Source organism: Saccostrea cucullata, unplaced genomic scaffold (assembly GCF_032062105.1).
Source record: "Saccostrea cucullata isolate Sc308-1 unplaced genomic scaffold, CSIRO_AGI_Scuc_v1 ctg44, whole genome shotgun sequence".
Taxonomy (NCBI): Eukaryota; Metazoa; Mollusca; class Bivalvia; order Ostreida; family Ostreidae; genus Saccostrea; species Saccostrea cuccullata.
The window spans coordinates 199,599-225,428 of record NW_026938421.1 but is presented as its reverse complement, the minus strand read 5'-3'; the positions used below and the strand labels follow the sequence as shown (position 1 = coordinate 225,428).

The following is a 25,830-nucleotide window of genomic DNA, read 5'->3' as shown; positions in this document are numbered from 1 at the left end:
GTCAATTTGTGAAAGCTCCACTGGGCATGACCAATTTGACCTTGGTCTATATATGGAAAAATCGACATAAGTGTTCTGATTGTTTGTAAGATAGGAGATACATGAAAGGCTGTAGATTTCTCATTCTCTGGAATCTTAAATGACCATCACTGCAGGGCATTAAATTGCTAAAGAATGCTAACATCCAAATCCTCTGTGCATACACTAACAGGTCCAGTCCAAAGACTATTTCTACCTACGTAGCTATTAATAGCTACCTAGGTATTTAAAGCTACCAAAAGTAGCTATTTTTACCTACTTTATATAATTTCTGCATTTTGCGACCAAAAAACAAAACGGCGCACCATGGTAAATACCATATTTTTTGAACACTAATTACGACAAAAATTTTGCCAAAAAATGATTACTTCCTGAATCGGCAATTTTACATTAGTTTCTATGCAAAATTGATAATATACGAAGTTTTCATTTTTTGGCCAAATTTTTGTCATATTCATCATCAGTGTGACTGTATCAAGAAATTGTGTGCTCACCATGTTGCGCCGTTCCTGCATTTGGCTACAAAATGCAAGTAAAGCAGAAAGTAGGTAAAAATAGCTACTTTGGGTAGCTTTAAATACCTACGTAGCTATTAATACCTACGTAGGTAGAAATAGTCTTTGGACTGGACCTGACTAAAGAAAGTAGGGGATTTCATGTTGGAAAAAAAAAATTAGTGTGACCATTGCATCAGTGTTTAAGCTTCAAATTTAAATAAGCAATATGTATACACCCTGTTACTTGTACATTTACAAAATAAATATCTTTTACTCCATGATTTGTGTAAAAAATGGGTAGCGCTAAATACTGGAATAAACTGATCAAGTCTAAATCTGAGTGACAACGAAAATTGATACATTATTGATAAATTACTATGACATTATTTTGATATGACTGCACCTAACGGCATTATGACATTACGTGATCATAATATGATATGTGGATATTTTTATCTGCAAAATAAAACAATATTTCATTATCACCTCCCAAAGACTTGAATGCAGTAGAAGTAAACCCTTGCTAGCAGTCAACAACATGACATATTTGGTTGCACTTCTGCTTGTGATGATGAATTTATGAAACATTCATTATCCTTTATGCATATTTAGTGTATTAAGCATTACATGTTAAAGGCATTGGGAATCGCAAACATCAATATTTTCACAAAAGTGTATATTGTCGTTAAAGTGTACTGATATTTGAACATTTTCTAATTAGCATTCCCAGAACAGAATGAGATGCCAGTGATTTAAACGGCAGATTCTTCTGTTACCAGTTTATTATCATACATAGATGATTGGAAACGCAAGAAAATGCAGGTTTCAAAGAATTATTGACATTTTTTCTTTCATTCTGCATGTTCAATACTCTATTCTTTTCTTCAACTTTTCAGCTCAATATATAAAATTAAACCTATAACCCAATAAAAAAAAATCAAGGTAATTTAAGTCTAAGACCTTCACTTTACGTAACAATTAAAAACAGGGGTAATAGGTTATAAATAGACAAATATCCCTTAGTATTGTGCATTGTCCTAATTGTGTAACTGCCCTTTAATCGGCTTAAATTAATCCATGTGCACCTGTAAAGCAAGGCTTGATACCCACACATTTAAATCAATGAACACTCTGTATGGGGAATATTTGTTTTGCCTTGACCACTGTTCCCAGGCATGTTATGGGAGTGGACATTTAAATGCAGTTCTACAGTTTAAACCCTAAGTAAATATATGTTTACCACACTCGCTCCTGCACCAATATTGATGTCATCGGAAAGCTTTGCAAAAATACCTGGGCTCCAACAGTTATTTTTCTCTCAAGGCTTATCACTCTGTGCAATGATTTTTTTTTTTTGAGATTGATTTGTTAAATGTTGTGCTTTAAATACTTAACTTATGCTTTCTTTCTTTCATTCATAATTCATTGAAAATATGTACATTGCCTTACTACTGTATTTAAATGGAAAGGATTATTAACGTATATAAATGTAAAAAAAAAATTCAAGTTGAAATTTTAAAAAAAATCAAAATTTTATTTCCTTCTATTATGCAAGATTCAATAAAAAATGTGAAATTTGAGATAATATTTAAGATTTTGGCGATATTTTCATAAAGATATTGTCTTATGTAAGATTGATATATTCTTCTTCTAGAAAAATGGCTTATTCTAAGCCAATCAATATTAAAAATATGAAAATGAATAATTAGTAAAACATTAAACACTAGCAGCAAATACTGGGAATTAAATAAAATCTGCAGAGACAGATGTGATATAAAGATTTGATCATGAAAAATTCTATAAATATCTAGTAGATAGATGTAGAAATGAAATCAATCAAACTCACCAAAGACCAATGTAGTGTCAAATATTCATTTATTATAAATCATTATCACTAAAAAAAAATATTCAATTAGCTTATAAAATATAATTAATCAAAATATACTCTTCTGAGGTTAAATTTAAAAGATGAATTGGCCTGGAGCTATAAAAAGGCTAGCTAGTGTGCATGAAATCATATTACAGTCATGTACATTCAGACAAATGTGATGATCTTTAAGAAAAACATGATCATTGAAACAAAGTTTTCTTGGGTTTTTTTTTTTGTTAATTGTGAAATTAAAACACCATGAATTTATACTAAATTTGGAATTGAATATATGATCAAAGGAATGACAGAGAGGAAGACAGAGACATTTTTTACAAAGAGTGTGTGTTTGAAGGGGGGGGGGGGGTGAGAAGAAGTATTTAGTATATATCATGAATATCAGTAAGATGCTTTAGATGCCTCTTAAAATAACCTTTAACAGTATATCTTTCTTGACACTACAGTTTGAGCTTAATGTGACCAAGAAGTTTCTAATGCATTCTAATGAGTGACATGAATTCTAAAACGCAAATAGGTTTTATAATAGCACTGAGAAAAAAAAAGTGAAATGACACTAAATCAAAAGTAGGGGAAATTGTCATGTACTTGTCAAAACACAAAAAGAAAAAAAGGATTCCAAGATATCTATATTTATAAGAACAGATGCACAGCTTGTCAGCCACATTGCATTTCACCATTTTTTTTTTGGTGTGTGTTTCTATTTTGGTGTGTTACTGAGGTTTTCATTCTCACTTGCTTCTTAATACTTTTTTTATAATTCAAATACAGCAAAACTCGTTTAGTACGAACACAGATATTGTGAATTTATGGATATAGCAAAGTCGTCTTGGATCCCCAGCTATATAAATTTAATGAATTTTTTATACGTTTATAACGAATTATGGATATAGCGAAGTATTTTCATAGGTTCCTGTGACTTCGTTATAACCAAGTTTTGCTGTAGAACTTCTGATTTTCAGTTTTCTTGATCAAAACCAGAAACTCTGCCCAAATTATCATTGCATAAAAGAATTAAATAATATATACATTAATTTTATAATTATTTTTATCAATACAGAGCTTGAGAATATAAAATAAATAAAGGAAAAAGACCAACCTTTCATGTTTTTTTTTTTCATTATAGAAATGAATTTTGAAATTTATCATAATATTTTTCAATATTGCAGTTGATACTAATGGTTCAATTTATGCTTATTTTTATTACAGGTATTATGATTACTTATGTTTTCTTCCCCATCATTTCTTCAAGCTAAAAAGATGTACTTTAATTACTAACATCACAGAATTATTTTCATCATGTAACAATACTACAGGTAAAAGCATTAAAACATTATTAAAATAATTGGAAAGATTTTAAATTATTATGTTAAATTTGGGATGATTTGTTCAATGAATCTCAGAATTAAGTTGTAAACTTCTAGAAAATCAATCTCACAGACAGTATTAGCTAGCTAGGTTACAGAAATAAAACTGCAGGTCTGCCAAAAAATTAGTGATCAATTTCAAAATTAAAAATTTAGTGATCATGAATTTCAAAATTAAAAACAAATCGAAAAGAAGAGTTTCTATCATTTTTACACCAAAATAAAATGTATACACTATAGGTCCAATTTTGGGTATAATTCATTTTCCATTTGGGAAAAACTTGGTCCCATCCTAAATTTTAAAGAATATGATATGGTACAAAAACATTTTGAGAGGGGTTTAATTCCAAGAGTACAATTTTATGAGGCCAAATGGATTTTTGGCCATTTTTACATTGATAAACAGTTAATTGAAGTTATATTTTCACTTACAATATAAGGGTACTTTCTGGGCTCCTGCATATGGATCCAATTGCTCGTTTAACAACATTTACTGCAGTTTTGTGCAAATAACAGTTAAATTCTCCGCTGAAGCCTCATTGGTTAATAAAAAGACACAGAAATTAGTAGTTGACAGAACTGGCTGTGAATACATGGCCAATGCAAGTCCTTCACATTACATGTAGGAGGAGTAGACTGTTTACCCAAATAGAATGGATGCAGTCAAGAAAAACAGTTCTAAACTTATAGCTTTGGGGCTCAGAAAGTGAGAAAGAGTGTGCGAGATAAAAGCTAAATATCAAAAAGTATTGATCAATCTTGTGTCAAAAAGAAAGATGAATAAACACAGCTTCACAATGCATTTTCATGGTTTGAAATAAAAAAGTATTTTTTTTGTTCAAGAAATAAAAAAATTAACCTGATTAATTTTTGAAATTCCCTCTGGAAGGCCCCACTGAGATAAAATGCAAAGAAGAATGTGTGACACAAGCTTTGGTATTGGTCAAGCAGTTATTACATAACCCTTGTAAATCCTGGGAATGCATTCATTGTTCACCTTAACAAAAGAACTGGCCTGCAAAAACCCACACAAAAGACCTACTACTGGTTTTGTCCTGTTCAGCTTGACACCTAGAAACACAGTAATTGTACAAGTTATATCAGAAGCAGAAGTTGACATGCTCCCTTTTTTCAGTTTTAAATAGTTTTAATTTTTAGTTTGAACTATAAACAACATTGTGATATCTTGACAAATTCCACTGTGGGGAAAACGTGAAAAATTGTTTGGACATAACAATTTTAGAATATATTTTATATTTTTACATTATAAGGGAAAAAATGACCATATTATACAATATTGACTTTGTCGTATTTGCCTTAAAGGAATAGCCATTTATAAGGCCAATCCATACAAATATTGAAAAGCATATTGACAAGCAAATAGTATTTAAAACTCAACAAATGGACCACAGCAACCCCCCCCCCCTTTTCCCCCAAAGATAATGTGCAGAAATTTGTTGATAGCCTTTAAACAATTTATATACATGCTGTATTTAATTTTTGAAGTTAAATGTGTAATCTTCTAATAACAAGTTAATTATATTCAAATTATTGTTATTCAAAACAGATTTTCAAAGCTGCTTAAATTAAAAATTAAAATCAGGTGAACTTCATAAAAAATTTTTTTTGGTGTGTGTTTTATATTGTAATTGCTTCATCTTTGTCTTTTTGCTAACTTTTGAACTTTAATTTTTGAACAAAATCTGATGTAATCTATAAGGTAGTCACGGTTATATTTTGAAATAATTATAAGTCAATCAAAATTATTGAATACAATTTATTTTAAACAGATGTGGGCTACTCACAAAGAAGTTATTATAGGGATTCTAATTATTTGGTTTCAAGTCAACATTTCATTAATTCTATGGCTTTTATATATTAATACACTTGTTTTAACTGGATCCTTTCTTGTCTGAAATATTTCATAACATTTGTTAGGGAGTTTTTTCTCAATTCTACTTACATTTAATGTAAAGATCAGAGAAATGACACAAACTTTATTCTCTAATAAATATAAATCATGAACATCACCAAAAAATCATCAGATCAGAAACATATGTGAAACTTGTACAGGTGAAATATTGAATATTTATAACCCTAAAATGTTAAACTTATTTAGACTATGTAAATGAGTTGTCTTTTGAAATCTTAACGTTTTGTACTGCACCACAGGTGATAAATATTGCCTATTTTTAAGCTGACTAGGACTTTCAAAAATACCTCTATAATATTTTTACTCACAATCAGCAATATCTTGAAAAAATAAAAAAATTCTTGATATTGTTGATGATACAGAATAACCCAATATTGGTCAAAATATAAAACCCAAAACTTTTATATTTTTAAACAACCTTTCTGGATCTTTGAAATTTCCTGCAGCATTGGTCCTCAAAAACAAAAATTTTAATCCTTAAACAAATTTTTTGGACTTAATATGATTCTGTGTACCTGATCAATACATAAGGCCTGCATCTGGTGTGACTAATTGACAGGGAATGCTTACTCCTCCTAGGCACCTGATCCCATTCCTGGGATTTCCAGGGCTCCATGTTTTACTTCCTTATCCTCACCCTTTTCAAGCTTATTATAAGAAAATGCAAGAGAGACACTTTTTACACTGCAATGCCCAATTCAAGGAAACAGATTCTACTTTTTCCTCCTGTTGATTCCTAGTACAATACACACATATCAATTAAAAATATTCATGAAGACTTGAATATCCCTTGGTGGATTCAATTTGCAAATTAATATGGATGCAAATTCAGATAACAAATAGCTAAATCTGGTCATTTGAAAGGTCAAAAACGTAAAAGAGTATTGATAGCTCATATCTATTAAGCAGAAAATGTCAAAATATAATGTTTCAGCTTAAATTCATCCAACTTTTTCTAGAAAATCAGGTAATACAAAGAAAAGTCAAGAGAAAAGTGCAGGAAATAATTAAATTGCAGATTGTACGAAATGTCTCGAAACATGAGATATAATGTAGGAAATGGCAGTAAGGTCGATTCCTTCATAATTTTTTTAACATTAATGACATATATAAGGACAAGTATATGATATTTGCTAGGTCAAAATTAAAAAAAAAATTACTAGGTAAAAACAGTATCATTTGCTAGGTTAGTCCGTAAAATCTGACATTTTTCTGGCTTTTTTACGATTTTGATATTTTACATGCCAGGAAAACGTCAGAACCGGCGCCATTACGAAAACTGGGAAATCGCCGCCTCCAACTGGAGGCGGCATTCAGAGGTTTGTTTTCCATACTTGTAAACCGAATTAAATGCTGAATTTACATTTTATCAATAGTACAACACCTTTAGTACTCACCAACATCGTTTTTATGTTTCGTTTATGAAATAATATAATCCGATGAACACATTTTATCTGACTGTTGAGAATTGTTTTCATTTCGTGCATTTTAAAATCGTGCAAGTTCTGAATCGGTATGTGGAGTGGTAATTTCTTTTCATCGATATTGGTGAATTCTAGGAGCATTGTGTCATTGATAAATTGTGATTTCGGCATCTAATTCGGTTCCCAAGTATAGAAAATCAACTTCGGGTGGAGACGGTGAAATTCCCGGTTTTCGTAATGGTGCCGGTTCTGACGTTTTCCTGGCATGTAAAATATCAAAATCGTAAAAAAGCCAGAAAAACGTCAGATATTTCGGACTATTGCTAGGTCAGAACATTACCATTTGCTAGGTCAAAAAATTGATTGGAATTTCCTCAACAAAATGAATTCAAAGTGATATGCAGGTATTGTAAATGTATCATATTTCTTAGTATCTCTGATATGTAGTGTAAATCCATTTATATGAATTTTTTAATTCGTTTGAATTTGATAAAAGCATTACTGATTTTGCATTTACTGCATGTATATAATTAGTCAAAGATAAATATTGTGGATGGTAATTTGTAACCACTTAACCCGAGTTACTTGGTTGGAAGAATGGTTATTCTGTTAAAGAAAAAATATATGCAATTTTTAACACATTTTTTTTTTTTTAATTCAATTACCCGGTAAAAATCACAAAAATGTTTTTGAATGTAAGCATTTTCATCCATTTATCTAAGCTGATTTAGAGATAATTAAATCTTTCCAGATTGACTTTGTGGGGGTAATATTAGCTAGTTGGTCAGTTTCACAGATTTTGGTCTATACCCTAGCCTGTCTGGTATATAATGATTTATAATTATAAATTGTCTGCTGACTGTTGTAAACTGTATAATTCTAATGTAACCCATGCACTGGAAAGTTCCTTTGAATCCTCCAGTTGAGATTGCTGTGCATGCCAGTGTCAAGAATGCTGGTGAGATAGCCAAGATTTCCAGTAAACACTGGACTGCTACAGGGTGAAGTGTTACCACCAAAACTATTCAATGTGTTATGTTAAAGACTTGGAAAATCACTTCATAATTCATACATAATGCCCAACCTTAGAATAATTGGAATCTTTTTGTTAATGATTGCATTTGACCTAGATGACATTTATCTTTTTTACATTGAATACTCTTGGTGTTATAAGATCAATAAATGCAATTTAATGGCCTATAATATCTACTGATCATACAAAGAAAACTATATGTCGTTATTAGTATACCGAAGGGGTGTTCTGCTCAAAGTTATAGAGTAAAACACACTTAAAGCCAACATGCTTAATACAATAAATTTACACTTATAGCAAAGTGATTTTCATTCAACTTGACTTTAAAATGTTTTGAACACTTCAATACTTAACAGACAATGTATTAAAAATTTCACTTACAAAGAAGCAAACTTTTACATCCCTGAAACTAAATTGTTAGAAGCATGTTTTACTGTATTCTGAATAAACTAATACAAGTACATGTATTTAGCTTTATGCTTGGGTTAGCTTTGGCCCCAAATACATTAACTAAGTTTACTCCTCTGGATAATGTATGTCAAATTCACCATATGAGGTAAATCTGGTAGTTTCTATCCTTAAATGTCTCAATCATGCAAGTTTGGTCCAAGTAAGACTTATAGTTTAATACTTGGAAATGGACACACTCCTGACTCCTTAAATATTAACTGCAATGCCAAATCCATTGTCATGATTGTGGTGGTTTTAAAACAAGCTCATTTCAATTTGTCAAGGTGAACTAAACATCAATCAGAATAAAATTTATATTTCATACAGCTACGGTACTAAAAACATTGTAAGATTTACTGTACTTGTTTTCATCAAGTTGTAATATAATAATGCTTTGTATATAACCTAGCTTTATACTTTTAATGGACTCTGCACCCAAAATGTTGAGCTCCAAAGCATCTGAGCTAAAGTTGTTTATTGAATCATGTGAATATAAATACACATGTACAATGGTACTGCAATTCCTTGAGAAATTTACACGCTTTGCTTCAATATTTGAATTTCATTAAATTTTCTTTTTTTCAGATATATACTTTCAAAAAGAGATTAGGAAATAAAATGACACACCAATTATAAATACTATACTTATATATATCCTAATTTGTTTGTAATAAATAAATTCAGTGATCTTGCACAAAGATCATTTTAGAGAACGTTTAATATTTACTTCAAGGCTACCTCTCCTGAAGTATATACCATCAGTGCAGATGCGCAGAACCAACATTCCTTGGTAATCAATTCAACTAAACATCCTACAGATCGGGTTTTAAGTTTTCTACCGGAGTTAAAGTATACTGCATGCTGGCATATGTAACATACTTTCTTTCTGTGTATCACAAAACTATAGATCATCATCTGCTAAATGGCTTCAAAATATGCTGGCCACATTTTTAAATCTACCACTTCATGTACACAAGGACATTTAGATTACACTAGATATGATTTCAAAGTACTTAATCATTAAGACATATAGTCAATGGCCAAACTTAGATCACTTATCATAAGAATTTTTTCATGACTTAAAAGCAGTAAATGGAGTAGTCATGGAAAAGCAGAGTCGCAAAACTAAAGTTGCAGAAAAACAGGTTGCCTTTAGAGCATTTAGATGCACAATTAAGCACAAAGTAGGATTTAGGAAGTTTTGTTTCACATTTCCTAAAGACTTTGGGAGGGGGGAGGGGGAGGGAAGGAAACCTTTTGCTGCAACCTTGGGCACTTTGTTCCCATTTCGGTCACTTTATCACAATTGTTTTTGCACTTATAATTTAAGGATATGGCACTTAATTGTTTTTGAAAGAAAGCTCAAACTAAATAACCTAAATCAGACAGTCCTAAGAATTAAGACTCATTCATTCATTCTATCTTCTATCAATTTAAATTTGCATGGACTCGACAACACCAATTAAACTATATTCATTGAAAAAAAATGCTTAAATTTTATACAAAACACATTCAGCGAAGAAACATATATTGTGGTTAAATGACATTTTAAAAAATTGATCATTTATTTCCTCTTTTTTAGTATATATTTACACTAATCTTATGTTTAGATTCCCATTTTTTCCATGTAGGCTGGACAATTAGATCGAGTTATTTTGTGCCATAGAAGTCCTTTTTTATGCTGGTCTTTATAATTATAAAACAGATGTAAAGTATTATGAATTTAAATCTTGAACCCAATTTTTACTTAAAAAGTACAATAATTTTATAAGTAATTTAAGTAATATTTAAAACAAATTATCACACATAAGCTCTTTTGATTTTATTTCTGAATATAGAAGATGGACCATCCTGTAGTAATTTAAGTAATATTTAAAACAAATTATCACATATAAGCTCTTTTAATTTTATTTCTGAATATAGAAGATGACCATCCTGTGCAGCATGAGCCAATTAGAGCTTTTAAGACCTAGAAAATAGCTCTACTGCTTGTTACAAATTTATTGTTGGAAAAATGACATTTTGTGAGTGCAGAAAGTTAAAGGTCATATTATTGATTATGTAAAGTCACTTGAAACTTTTTATTTGTCACAAATTAATGTATTTATTCAAGATAGAGTAAGACTATTTAGGGCCATGATTTAGATGAAAAACATTTGAGGAAATCTTAAATTTTATGTGATTTATGTGTAGGATGCAATTACAATGCAAACGAAGGATCAAATTTATGTACCATAAAGCATGCAAAGGTGCAGAATAATTGCTCCCCATATTTGGTGTTCATTTTTAATTAAGATTTATCTGCATAAAGATACTAAAAGAAATACTTGACAATTTTTCCTCTGGTTTTTTTTTTTTTTTTTTTTTTTTTTACTTTTTTGATACATATCAAAATTCAACCAATTGTTCTCATCGACTAACAGCATTTTTAAGGTCAGGCCATTCATTGGCATGATTTCCTCCAATCAAAATTAGTTTTAAAGGTTTAAGGACTACATGCCAATAAAATCTGTTGAAATTTCAAAACAACTTCATCCTAACCTCATGCATTCAAACTAAACACAGTACATCATTCACATATATTTGTGCATGTAGTCCCTTTGCAAAATTCCACCCAAGTTTTCAGTTGGTTGGATCCATACAGGAACTAATGAAAATGGCACCACTGGGAGTGAAATATGTAGTGCCATATTTTACAGTGACTGAATGATGCAGCTGGGTAGATGATTTGTATCTTGCATGTATTCCTTTTTTGAATAAATGCAAGAATTTCCCGATTTTTCAATTTGGCATTCAAATTGTTGATCCTTATTTTAAAAATAGAACAAATGTCAATTACTGCAGGAAAAATGGATAATTAAGTATTGGAAAATATTTTTATAGAACAATAAAATTAGCAAGGAAAGGTGTGTTATCAGTTTTTAAAACAATGCTGCACCTGTATGGTAGTTCAAGGTCAAAGTTATTTTTTTCAAATGAACTGGAGTGTAGTGCTTCAAGGTCAATTAAAAAAATCTGTACCCAAAGAAAGGTCTCATCACAAAAAATACATTTGTACATGTGTGAAATATGTATGTCATAACTCCAATTATTCATAAAATATTGCTTATGGTTGGTTTTTCAAAAGAAGGTCATACTCAAAGGTCATGAGGTCAAAAATTTTTGGTACCATTAAAGAAAAGGTCTTGTAACAGGAAGTACATTAATAGAAAATTTGAATGTCATAGCACCAACTGTTTAAAACTTCCAGTCAATTTACATAATTTTCAAATGTACATTATGTCAAAACTCAAAGGTCAAGAAAAAAAGGTCAAATGTGCTGGTACCCACAGGAACGTCTTATTACAAGTAAAAAAAAAAGGGTAATATACGAGTGCCCTAGCACCATTTTATAAGTAGGTAATATATGACACTGAGAGCCTTAGCACCATTTTAAAGTTTTAAAGTTTACTACGGTAACATTTTAACAAAAGTAAGCCAAACACAATGGTCATGAGGTAAAAAATGTTGGTATCCAAAGAAAGGTCTGGTCACATGGAATACCGGTACACATATGAAATTTAAAGGCCATTACACCAGAGGTCAAAAGTGAATGGCCAAATTAAGTTTGGTAAAATTTTTAAAAGTAGAGAAACTCCAAAGTCAAGGTCAAAAGGTAGAATATATCAGTTCCAAAAGAAAGGTCTTGCCAAAATGACAATTGAAATATCAGAACCCCGACACAAACTATTCAGAAGTTTTTGCCAACTAACAGATTTAAAACATACAAATTGAGAGGCAGACCAAATATGCCCCTGCATCTTCAATAATAGGAGTACAAAAATAAATTTTATATATGTCATGATTGTTACCCTTTCCAACATTTAAACGATAAATGATAAATTTAGATGAATCCCTAAAATCAATTTTCCAATGTCTTGTAATTTTTAATAAATAACTTTTTTCTTTGTCGCATTAACCGATTGTATGATAAAATCCTGTATATCAGTGGTAGAGTATATAAATGGTTAAAAAGTTGAATTCCAACAAGAATGAAGCATAGAAAAAAACTGTAAAGTTATACATATCCCATTATTAAACTCATCTTAAAATTTTAAAGATAAGAGAGGAGAAAACATTTTTAAAAAGATATTTGTTCTCTGGAATTGGCATAGGGTACGTGGCACGTAGGTTTCACCCCATTACCTACTCCTAAAAAAAAAACGCCAGCCCAGGATTGTTTTAAACATACTTCTTTCCTTTACTATCAGGCGCATCTATGAATGAAGCTGTGCAGGGAATTTGATCTAACAAAAAACAAACTATTATTTAAACAAGGCTTGTGCATCACTGGGTTTCCACAATAATCTTAATCTCATAAGGGCCTCTTTATAAAAGGTGCAATTATGCAAACCCCTGACCTATATAACTGCCAGTGAAAGGAAATTCACATGGCCAGTGACTGTATACAGTCACAAGGCCTACGACTGCAAAAAAATGTGCACGGAAATCCCTTCCACGGCCCCTGGAGATTATATTGAATTCAAGCCAAGAAATTCAAAAGAAATGTTTTCATCTCTAGATAAATATTTTGCTGCACTCATATAGAACAAAAATTTTAATGTACGCAACAAGCAATTAACTCAGCGTAGCTTTTTCGGGTTATGATCAGTCAAGCAATCAATGCAGATATCGCTCTCCCACTCCATTCACGTAAAACTGCGTAAGTTGTTTTTTCCTGTCCAATATGTGCACTTCAACCACACATGTACATGAATATTTCCAGATCAGAGGAGATGTAAATTTAATCAGCTCTGTCAGTGGACTAGGCCTCTGATATATATGTTTTTGTTTTCTAAAGAAAATATAATGCAACTACTGATCAACAGAAGATACCAAAAAAGGCAATAAATGTTCTTTTTAACATTCCATTTTAAAGGTAATTTAAATGGCTTTCAAAACTGCCTAATGATCTTAATTTGCCATTTTAAACATTTCCATCCTAACATAAATATCATGCTATTGATGTGCATGAACATGCAACCCAAGCATAAAAACAGAACAAAACAGTCATTGATTCTCAAAATCACAGAATTCTTGAAGGCTACTATTTCTAGGTTTATTTTTAGACTATGTGTGAGTACTCCACAGTTATTGTAATACAATACAGGAGAGTACAAGTTCCCATTGACAGCTAGTCTAAAGCCACGATTCAAACACCTTGTTGCATGTCAAATTACAGCAAGATAATAGATTTTCTAGTTTTTATTTAATCAATGTTCAGAGGCTACTGTGAGAAGATGTCTTATTGATTTTTTTCCCCATTTTATACTGCACACCAGAGGCACAGTAGAACAGCACTAAATATTGTGTTTTTCATCTACATTTTTCTCTGCCATTTTTTTTTTAAATGGTTGATAAAAAAAAATGTGATTTTCAAGAAACACAAGAAATGAAAGATTTTCACCCTTTTTTAGGGAGAGAAGTGAAATTGTCATCATCCATGGGTAAAAATGAACCAGTTCACAGCATATTTCATTGATTTTTAAAAATCCTTTATCTAAGTTGAATGATAAATTTCCTGTTTAGTGCCCCCTGTACATTGCAGCACTATAGTAGGTGTATATATGCAAGATAAGAGGTGACCTAAATAGCTTATAGTGCACTGCATTTACACACACACACCTGACTTTAAATCCTTAATCATAATAAAAAAAAAATCTATATTTAACTTCATTGCTAATACATTATATTCTCTATTTAATCTCATTTATATCCAAGATTTTTTTCTTTTATAAGTCTTGTAATAAGTTAAATGTCTTTACAAATGGCATTCATACTTGTTTTTAGCCCTTCACTTTTAAACCTACATTTTTTTGTAATTACCTGTGTGAGTGACTAGTAAAATGTATCCACATCCTTCTGTCCAAATAAACCTTCAAGGACATTGGTGTCCAGTTCTTCTTGGCCCTTCTGGTCATTCTGGTGTGAGGTGACCACTCTTTTTGCCTATCTCCCTTACTGCTCTGTCATACTGAGTGGCTTATCTCTCAGGCTGGCCCCCTTCCTCTGTGATTGATCTGCTTATTTCATCAATGAAAGGCGATTGCATATGAATTGCACTGAAGCATGTTGTTGGGTCGTTTTCTGTGTCACTTGCATACAGGTTGTCAATAACTCCCCCGGTTTATTCTGAACCACTGTGATGTGTAAACACTCAGCCCCCTGTTACATAGTTCTGTAAAAAGGCCTGTCCAGTTCTCTATTAATTCACTGTACACAGCACATGCCACTTACACACATATCTACTATTAAAGTGAACAGTTGAAGTTTTTAAGAGGGATGACGTAGCAAGCACTGTTTATAGTAAACTGATACACCTGGGTGCACATTCACTAAAAACAAACTCCTATCCCAGTCATTGAATCTGATTTCCTACAACTTCCTCTAAATGTCTCTCCATTCTTTTTTACCTATACACTTAGGTTGTGACACATACTTGTCACTAGTCAGTCTAAAAATATCCATACCATAACACCATTTCCAGTGAGAAGGACGTCTTTCCTATGGACTGGATGAAGGCGAATGCCAATTTTCCCCCCTCTCTTCCTTTTTTTTTGAGTGGACGCAAGAGAGATTGTAAATAGTTAAAAATCAATCCTGGCCTTTGGAGCTGCCCGTGTGCTGTACATTGCGTTGCTCTTTCATAATGTGGTCATTTAAATCCTTCCTACCTGCAAGACAAGAATGGAATTTTAACAAAAGAACACACCTTATCGCTCTGTTTACCTGGCAGTGCACAGAGCTATAAATCCATACCTATCTATGTGAATTACATTAAACTGCAAATGAATTATGTGCACACAGGTAGAGCAGGAATAAGGCCAGGCTAATTTGGTAGTCTAATTCATATACTGTACTCCCTCTCACGGCTAAAAGTTAGAATCACCACATGTTCAAGTGCAATGGTTATTCAAAGCTAATATAGTATAATACTAAAAAACCAAAAAAATACTTATACTCAAACCAATAATTAATAAATGCTTAAGAGAACATATATATAACTGCCATGGGAGAAAAATTCCCAAATGAGAAATTAGGTCCCCAATTTAAAGATGTGGTGAAAAAAAGAAAAAAAAAAACCACACTTACCACAGGTAAAAATAATGCTCATTTTCAAAAAAAAATTACATAGAAGTATTGATGTATATTTTTGAGAAATAAATTAACAGAGGAATGAAAAAAAGGAAGTTTTATCTTTATCTATTTAAAAAAAAAAAAAAAAGATGTGCAAACATTTGTTGAGATACTGCATTTTGAACAGGAAGAAACTGTCATTGTTTATTCTGAATAAAAACTGATTAAAAATCTTGGTGCCAGATTATTTCCAACATATGGGTTAAACTCTATTTGCCAGGAAAACAGCTTACACCTCAAAACATTTAAACTACCCAGATGGAAGGTATCTTTAGAAATTAATTATCTAGCACATAAAACTGACTCATTTTGAGATCTGTGCAGCAAACTAACCAACAAAAGAACACTTTTTCAAACCATTAAGAAAAAGCATCAAAGCAAGAGTACTTTCCCTTAAAAAGCATGCAAATACATCACATTTTCACTTCTAACAGTAATAAGACCGTTCCCTGTTTAAATTATGGTTTATCACTTCAAGCAAAACACATTGAACACCCACGCTTTATACAATTTTTTTCATTAATACCTACACATTCAATGGAATTCTTATATAATCTAACAGTTGCATGCAGTTTTCTATCATATAAGGTAAACACAATTGTACAGAGAGAGGAGAGAGAGAGCTAGAGACTGCCTAAATCTTGTACAAACCCTAGCTTAATACATCAGCGAAGAGCCTCCAAATTCCTTCACAAATGTTTCCGAGAATTTTCCAAAGAAAAAATCCATATGCTACAATAAAAACAATCTCGAGTATAATCAAATTCCACTTGCATCTTCTGCTTGCAGTGTACACAATTTTCTGGAGAAAAAAAAAATCTATACTTTGATATGAAGAGGTTAACAGTTTAACACTTTTTATGTTCCAACTCAGCATGCATTTCTCAGCTTAAAAACTGCATCCAACACTGGCATATGCAACGCACATCAATAGATGTAATACATATGCAAGCCGAGTAGGGTTGTTGAACCCCAAGGCCATAACCCAAATGGAGTTAAGGCTTCATTCTTGTCTTTTGATATACAACTTTATTTTTAGTTCCATTTCCACACTGTAACAATTTTCAGTCTCTTCATCCTTCTTTCCACAGTGCAATCTTATATAAAACAGAATTTTAATTCCATCTTTTTTTTTTAAAATAATTAACACATGGTTGGCCTTTTTAAAGATTTTTTTTTTGTCATCTGATTTTTTTGGGGGGTATTTAAACAACATACAGTAAAATATATTTCTTAATGAATTATGCTTACAAAGAAGCAAAATCCTCCCTCTTTGGCACTTTGTTATGTGTGTTTTACTGTATAACACACTCAATAACATAATTATAAATAGAAAAAAATTCAATTGAACTAGATCAAGGGAAAGAAAAAAGGATAAGAAAGTAAGTACAAGAAATTTTTATAGTTATAATTTTTCAAAATTAAGTTCAATAAGAGCATTTTTTTTTCATTTTTGTGTCAACACCAATGCAATGACAAGACATAATCTGATGGGGGAAAAACCCAATAGTTGTCATAAAATGTAGGAATTCTGCACAGAGTTATTAAAAATCTCAGTTCACAGTAACCTGGTAGATTCACACCTAGTACTGTTACAGTGAGGGTCAGTGGCCACGACAACCAGTACTAATCACATTGTTCTCTGGACTATTATCAAGGTGCTACTAGATTCTTACTATCACCATACAATTAATCAATAACTATAGCAAATCACGGAATTTTCTTTTTAAAAATAAAAAAATGCAGTAATTTCAAAAGGAAGAAAAAAGAGATTATATATTAAGAAGCACAATTCATCGTAGTGTTACAATATATGTTACCGCATACTCAGGAAAAAAGACTTATTCAGTTTAAAAAGTACATTATTCTCATGTTCAATAAGACACAGTAATGTCATTTTTTTTAACCATACCTAGGTCACTATTAAGACTTCATTTCACACTATGTGACTTAATTTTAATGGTAACCATATTTGACCTTGAGATTTAAAGGTTTGACATAAGAGTTAGAGTGAGTACAATTAAATTAAAACATGCAAATTAATTTTAACGAAACGTACTCACAGATGTTCCCAAAGCAGGTAAGATTTCCCTGGCAGTGCCCAGTCCTGCTCAACTTTATTAAATAAGGCAATTGCATACTACTTCAGAATAGTACTTTCAAATTAAAATTATTAATCATAGGTTTGCCATTCTTAAAAAGATTTTTAGAGATTTTTCCTAGATATTTATATGTAATAAAACTTTCAATGCTGTTTGTGGCCCTACCCTACCCCTGGGGGACACAGTTTGAACAAACCTGAATCTATGCTATGTATTAAATCAAGCTTTGAAAGCTTAATTTTCCTAAGGACCCCTTATGGCATTTCTGGTTGAAATTGGTCCAGTGCAGATGGTTTGTGAACAGAAGTCAAAGATGTGAAAACATTAGGAGACAATGGTAAAAATGTGATTAGAAAAGTTTGTTTGAGGTATCAGCTCAGGGGAGCTCAAAATATCTTATACACTGAATACATGCCATAAAATCTCTCAACTTCGTTCTCTGTTGAACACAGTAAAACTCGGTTACAAGGAAGTCACTGGGACCTATGAAATTACTTCGTTATATCCGTAATTCGTTATATCCGTACAAAGAGTTTGTCGAATTTTTATAGCTAGGGATCGAAGATAACTTCGCAATATCCCTGAATTTGCAATATCCATGTTCATACTAACACATTTTACTGTACTAGCCTGCTCTGGTGTGATCTTTTGGGTATGAACACCCCCACCTAACTTCCAAACTATTAGTGGAATTGTGCTATAAAGCAAATTCACATATGCTCACAGTTGTTGATGTGGAAACCTGAGAAAGTAACAAGTCTACAAAAGGTTGACAAAGTGACAGACTTAACATGAACACTCTTTATACACCAGTAACAATTCTATAAAAATTAGATAGCACATAAAAAAATCTTTGTTATTGCGCACTAGATTGTCGAATGGTGGATAAATTGATGGCTTAAATACACGACATGTGACAGAGATGGTATTAATAATGACCGACTTTATTTCTCAGCAATTAAAAATTTTCAAAATAAAGTAAATTCAATTAATTATGCATCCCCTTCTACTTCTCCATGTTTTTTAACTGTGCAATTATATCTTAAGTATGTTAATTGTAAAAATTATAAATGCAATAAAAATTAAGGCAATACCCTCATGGCTATTTGAAGAGGAAGAGGCTTTAATGAGACAAACTGAAGTCATTTGTATTATGGTCTTTGATTGCACAGATAGTCCTGCCTACATTACTAAGGTCAATGAATAAATTTCTTGATTTGAGAGTTAATGAAAACTGCCTTCCCTTAAAATATGATAATGTGCAAAAATGTACATATATTTTAACTGATAAAAAAATATCATCTTAAAACCTTATGCACCATTTGAATTTTATATATGTCATGTATAAAACTCAATCAGCAAAATGCCTTTCATCTTGCAATTTTTTTGCTTAGTAATAGATTAGATGTCAAAAAGTTTTATTTCCCCCAACTTAAATAAATGTACTACAGCAAAAAGAGAAGTATGTAAATTTAAGTCATATATGCATTATGGAATGGTTTTCAGATTCTCTCTTTTTTTAAAAAGACTGAAAAGATCTTTGGCACTTTGTCCAATTTCTATTACAAAGTTTTCATGTTACTTATGACCAGAAACTTTTTGAAGTACCACACTATAGACAAAGAAACAGTGCTGGCTAATTTTCTGCTTAATGCCCATAAAACATCACCTTAAGAAAGGAGTTGGCCTAAATATATGATTATAATTACTTAATTAACATCACCACCTACTACTTTTTAAGGTAACACCATTTTCACTTTAAGGGTATTAAAATGCTCGTTACCTCTGAAAAGAAGGGCAGAAATGGCATCTCAGAGGAAACCTGCACAGCCAATGTCTTACTTCTCTTAAAAACTTGTCGTATAATAAATTACACTGAAATTTAAATAAATGCACAAATTAAAAGTGACATTCTGTTTTCTGTGTAATAAAAAGCACCACTGTACCACCTCTCAATTCTTGGAAAAAATTTGATTCATGTCTTATAATGACCACATGGTTAATTCTACAACTCTCCTTGTTCTGAAGCCCCTTTGAAATTTTAAGGCAGAATGGGCACACAGAATAGACACAGCTAAGGCAAAGAACATTTTTGGAAATGCTAGGAGGTTCTACTGTCCCATTAAGACATGATATGGAATCGGTCTATAAGTGAGGTACGTGTTTAATACTGCACACAGAACCCCATCCAGGTATGGAACACGGGAACCTGTGTTCCATGGAGAGAGTCTTTACCATAACCATTTGAAATCTTGAAATTTCAGTGCAATTGTTGAAATTGAAATAGTATTAATTGTAAATTATAATGACTTTATCAGGACTTAAACATAACAACCCATGTCATCATTGTGGTACGTGTAATTTAAAGTTAATTAATACTACTAATTTAATTCTTTCTCGAATTGAACAAACTTATTTTTAAGGAAAATTATGCACAATCATTGGATTTCTAATTAGCAGAGTTAAAGAAACTTATAACAATTATAATTGTAATATAATATTTTTAATAATAATTTATAGATTGGTTATACCTTGAAATATTTGTTCCAGCATAAATATATACTAATAACAAGATGTGTTTGTGAAACGCTGATGCCCCCGTATGGTAGCTTATGGCCAGTGGTTGAATTCTCTTAAATGCATGTCAAACTCCAAAGGTCAAGGTCAAAGATGTTGGTACCCAAAGGAAGGTCTTGTTACAAGGAATACACCTGTGAAATATGAAAGCCCTAGTTCTAACTGTTCAAAAGTAATGACCACAGTTAACGTTTTTAACAAGAGGCCCATGGGCCTTATAGGTCACCTGAGCATTATGCAACAACTTTCCAGTGATTAAATTTAATTCATCATAACAATACACTTAGCAGTTGCTTAGTTTGTTTACTCAATACCCATACACAAGGTAGGGGAACAAAAAATGCATTTCAACTAATCAGTTATATTCAGCAATAATCAGTAGTGCCCCTACTACACATGAACCCCTGACCCTTAGGCCTTGATATTTGATTAATACCAAGGAGCAGATTTCAAACCATTCATTCATTTTCAGTATATAAGTACACCCCCCCCCCATATTACCCCTGACCCTGGGGCCTTGAAATTCACAATTCTGGAAGATTAGGGCCCTTGTAGATAATAACTATATAGGTAGTTCATCTGCTTAATACCCTAGAGCAGAGAAGAAAATTTTTAAAGATTTAATGAATTTTCACTATATAATCTATAGAGCCCCGCACTAACACCAAAACCCCTGACCCTGGGGCCATAAAATTCATAATTTTGGTAGAGGCACTCTTGCTCATCATTATTATGCACTTAGTTCGTTTATTTAATACCCAGGAGCAATGAAGAAGATTTTCAAAGAATTCCTGTATTTTCACTATATAATCAATAGAGCCCCACCCTAACACCAGAACCCCTGACCCTGGGGCCATAAAATTCACAATTTTGGTTGAGGCACTCTTGTTCATCATAACTATGCACTTAGTTAGTTTATTTAATACCCAGGAGCACAGAAGAAGATTTTGAAAGAATTCATGTATTTTAACTACATAATCTATCGAGCCCCCCCCCCCCCTAGCACTAGAACCCCTGACCCTGGGGCCATAAAATTCACAATTTTGGTAGAGGTACTCTTGCTCATCATAACTATGCACTTAGTTTATTTAATACCCAGGAGCAGAGAAGATTTTCAAAGAATTCATGTATTTTCACTATATAATCAATAGAGCCCCCCCCCCTAATACCAGAACCCCTAATCCTGAGGCCATAAAATTCACAATATTGGTAAAGGCACTCTTGCTCACCATAACTAGGCACTTAGTTAGTTTATTTAATACCCAGGAGCAGAGAAGAAGATTTTCAAAGAATTCATGTATTTTCACTATATAATCAATAGAGCCCCACCCTAACACCAGAACCCCTGACCCTGGGGCCATAAAATTCACAATTTTGGTAGAGGCACTCTTGCTCATCATAATTATATACTTAGTTAGTTTATTTAATACCCAGGAGCAGAGAAGAAGATTTCCAAAGAATTCATGTATTTTCACTATATAATCAATATAGCCCCACCCTAACACCAGAACCCCTGACCCTGGGGCCATAAAATTCACAATTTTGGTAGAGGCACTCTTGCTCATCATAACTATGTACTTAGTTAGTTTATTTAATACCCAGGAGCAGAGAAGAAGATTTTCAAAGAAATAATGCATTTTCACTACCTACTTATTTAGCCCCGCCCTAGCACTAGAACCCCTGACCCCAGGGCCATGAATTTCACAATTTTGGTAGAGGACTCATTGCTGATTACATTCATGCAAACAGTTTGACTGCTTGATGCCCAGGAGTAAAGAAGAAGATTTTTAAAGATTGCATTAATTTTAGTGGTTTTGGCCCCACCCCTCAGGCCCCTGGGGGGCAGGGATCATGAAATTCACAATTTTTGTTCCCCTTCACCCATAGATGCTTTGTGCCAAATTTGGTTGAAATTGGTTCAGTGGTTGCAGAGAAGAAGCTGAAAATGTTCAAATGTTAACGCACAACGCACGACGCACGACGCACGACGCACGACGACGGACGAAAACGGATAGCAATAGGTCACCTGAGTTTACTCAGGTGACCTAAAAATTGGGTCAAACTCTAAGGTCAAGGTCAATAGGTCAAAAATATTTATACCAGCTGAAAGGTCTTGTAACAATGAATACACATGTGAAGTATGAAAGCCGTAACTCCAACTGTTCAAAAATTATGGCCAGGGTTAAATTGTGGTATTTTTTGTAAAAATAGGTCAAATGCCAAGGGCAAGGTCAAGAGATCAAATTTGGTGGTACCCAAAGAAAGGTCTTGTCACAAGGAATACACCTGTGAAATATGAAAGCCATGCCCCACCCAGTCATTATTTATGGGCTAGGTTAAAGTTGACAACAGACAGACAGACAGGACGAAAACAATATACCCCCGTTTTTTTTCAATACAGGGGCATAAAAACCATAGTTTAGATAAATATGAGGCAAAATAGGTTGTTGAAAGACTTACAAATAGAAAAAACTTTATGAAACTGATGAGAGAGAGTGTTAAAACACCTACATATTTTCGGGTCAAATTTACTGCTAAAGACAGCTTCTCTCAACAAAGTATTTGACTCAGGCAAACAAGATGGAGAATTTTTATTTGATCATGGCCAGAGCTGACAAAGAGTCTTGATATTGAATGACCAGGTAACATTGTACACTTTGATTATTCCATGCCTCCAGGCTGCATGACATATGCTAGAAATTGCAGCGGTCAGTAAGTAAAGTAGGTCGATTGTCAGCTACCCGATAAAACACTGTATACCATTATGGCCTTCTCTATGGTTGTGACCAATACTGCCCATTAAAATTCAGTACTAATTGCATTTCTTTTAAAAGAAATCATATACTAGGATCAAACGTTCAATAAATGGACATTTCTCTGAAAGAGGTTTTGACTCATCTACATTGTTGTTTTGGCACCGCGCGGACCAAGCCTGTAGGGTGGTCAGATAGGCAGATAAACGGCCCACCTCGTATAAAGAATGTCCAAAGTGCACCGCAAGGAGCATTTAAAGGGACTCCAATACTTTGTTTGCTCTGAAAAGTAAAAATATTACATAAACTCTGAATATGTGATTATTTTTCCAACCGGTTTAGTTAAACAAGTAGGTCATCGGAGATTTTGCTAAATAGCCACCTTGTTGACACAACATTACAATGACTTTGGTGAATAAATACTGAAATAAAAGAAAGAGAATCTAATGACAGAAATGGAAAGAAATGAACAGTTTAAACTACTCAGCCCTGAAGATCGATCATACAGATAAGTTTGATAAAGATTTTTTTTAAATTAAGCCCCAACCCCTACCCATCCTCATAGATAATTTATAAAAAGTAACTGAAAAAATATATCAAAAAAGTTTGAAGTATAAATTCTAGAGATTTCTGCTTGCAGTTTTAAAGGGTTCTCAGTTTTGCAATTTTGAACAAATAAGAACAAAAAAGTGTACAAGCAAATCACACAAATTTGTTTCCGTACAATGTCTGAAATTGACCAACCCCTCTAATTACACCATATACCCTGTATAGTACTGGCCCTTCACTTTCAAAGAAGAAGAATCCTTTGGTGTTCATCTTCAAACTAGAATGCTCTCAAAACAATTTTTCAAGAGCTTAAGGACATGAAATGTTTTGCATTTTAAGGAATACAAGTACCAGGTAGTCACCACAAAATGTGAATACAAGAAATTACCTTAGAATTATTAAACTCATTAGGGGCTTCCCCCATCCTATTGCAGGATATATTCCTATATGACCTTGAATTTTCAAATCTATAATGATGCTTCATAAGGTCATTACAGCTTAGGTTAAATTACGTCCTAATTACAGTAGTGAAATCGTATTTAATTATCATGAAATGATTTACATTATTGATTCTAAATTTAGAAATCATGTTCATTTCTATCAGGTATCCTTAGAACACTGAAAATGACTTTCTAATTCCTTCATATTTGTAAAAAGAAGAAACCTTACATTTCATGTTTCTCAAATTTATAGGGAACAAATAATGAAAAAATTCCCTCTCTATAAATAAATTCACTTAAATTAACTTGCTACTTTTGACAAGGTGAAAAAAAAAGTTTACCCAGGTCTTAACAGAAGGACAAGCTATTGAATTCCTCTCCCCGGTGCATCAAGCCCAAACACTTGTAATATTGAACGTCTTTTTAAAATAGGTAAATTACTATGACAACGTGAGAGGTAGTTCTTATCAAAATTTGACCCTCAGTGTTTACCTGTTCATTTTAAACAACACTTGCACCTGGACTCCACTCACAAACTTGCTTATCAGTGTTGCAACATGCTGTCGATTCACTTTGTACAGCCAAGTTCAAAAGTTTAAAAGTTTAATGCAAGAATGTTCAATGACTTCATATTTGTTATATGAATTTCATAAAAACTTAAATGTGGAAAATGCATTTAAAGAAAAATAATTCATCCTTGCAGATTTTCATCAACTCAGAGAAAAAAAATATTAAAGAAAAAAAAATTGTATTCGTTGGCTTTCTTCAAAAAGATTTTATCCTATTAATAACCCCATCATTTATGACGATTCATTTTCCCTCGATCAAAACAAAGTTCTCAACAGGCCCATTGTAGAATTGTGAATTCCTATGATGACCTATTCATCATTGAATACAAATCAACTTTTCCTGCATTAAAAAACGTAAAATCATGCAGTAATTATACACACATAACCTCAGGATATTTTCTAAATTTCAGACAAGGTCATATATAATTAGTGCACAAGCACTAGCATCATGTTAATCCCTTTTTTTTGGGGGGGGGGGGTCTCCATCAACTCAAATTCTAAAATTGTTAAAAATTATTTTTAACAGTTAATTCTTCAAATAATTCATCTAGATGATCTTTAACTTAATTAACCAGGAATATTTTATCACTCAAATAAAGCAATATCTTTCCTATCTGCATTACAATTGTGCAGATTCAATGTATCTAAAGCTTTACAAAAACCTTTTAAAATTCAACTACCAGGGATGTTACTATATTTTATATTTTAAGAATATTTGGTGTCTCTCTCTCTAAATATATTCATGCTGATATCACGAAAAATGGAGAAAAAAATAGAATTAAAATCAATTAAAAGAAACATTTATTTTACTGTGTTTGAAAATTGTTATAGCTTTGAATTGGTGTAAAACAGGGAAATCAGTGTACAGAGTTAAAAACAACAGCTTACCTGAAAACGCTAAAACCATAATGAAATACGCAAAAAGATCAACTAAAAGGTCTAAAAATTACCTGGCTGCACATCTGAGTTCATGAATAAAATATTAATATACATCAAGACTCTTATTTTACGCTTATGATGTCTCGATTAACTAATG

General features: G+C 32.3%; 1 protein-coding gene across 3 annotated transcripts in view; it reads right to left on the bottom strand.

The window, feature by feature from the left end:
• LOC134250184 (zinc finger and SCAN domain-containing protein 2-like) overlaps positions 1-25,830 on the bottom strand; it is a 58,501-nt gene that overhangs the window by 4,866 nt on the left and 27,805 nt on the right. Inside the window, exons 4-5 of one of the 3 annotated variants that reach the window (XM_062732535.1) lie at positions 15,138-15,341; positions 14,494-14,912 (exon numbers count right to left, since the gene is read on the bottom strand). The gene's annotated coding sequence lies outside the window, so the exon portion shown is untranslated. Of the gene's footprint in view, positions 1-4,220; positions 4,414-14,493; positions 15,342-16,455; positions 16,599-25,830 lie in introns of those variants that run through there. The other 2 variants (XM_062732534.1, XM_062732536.1) reach the window with 2 other exon arrangements.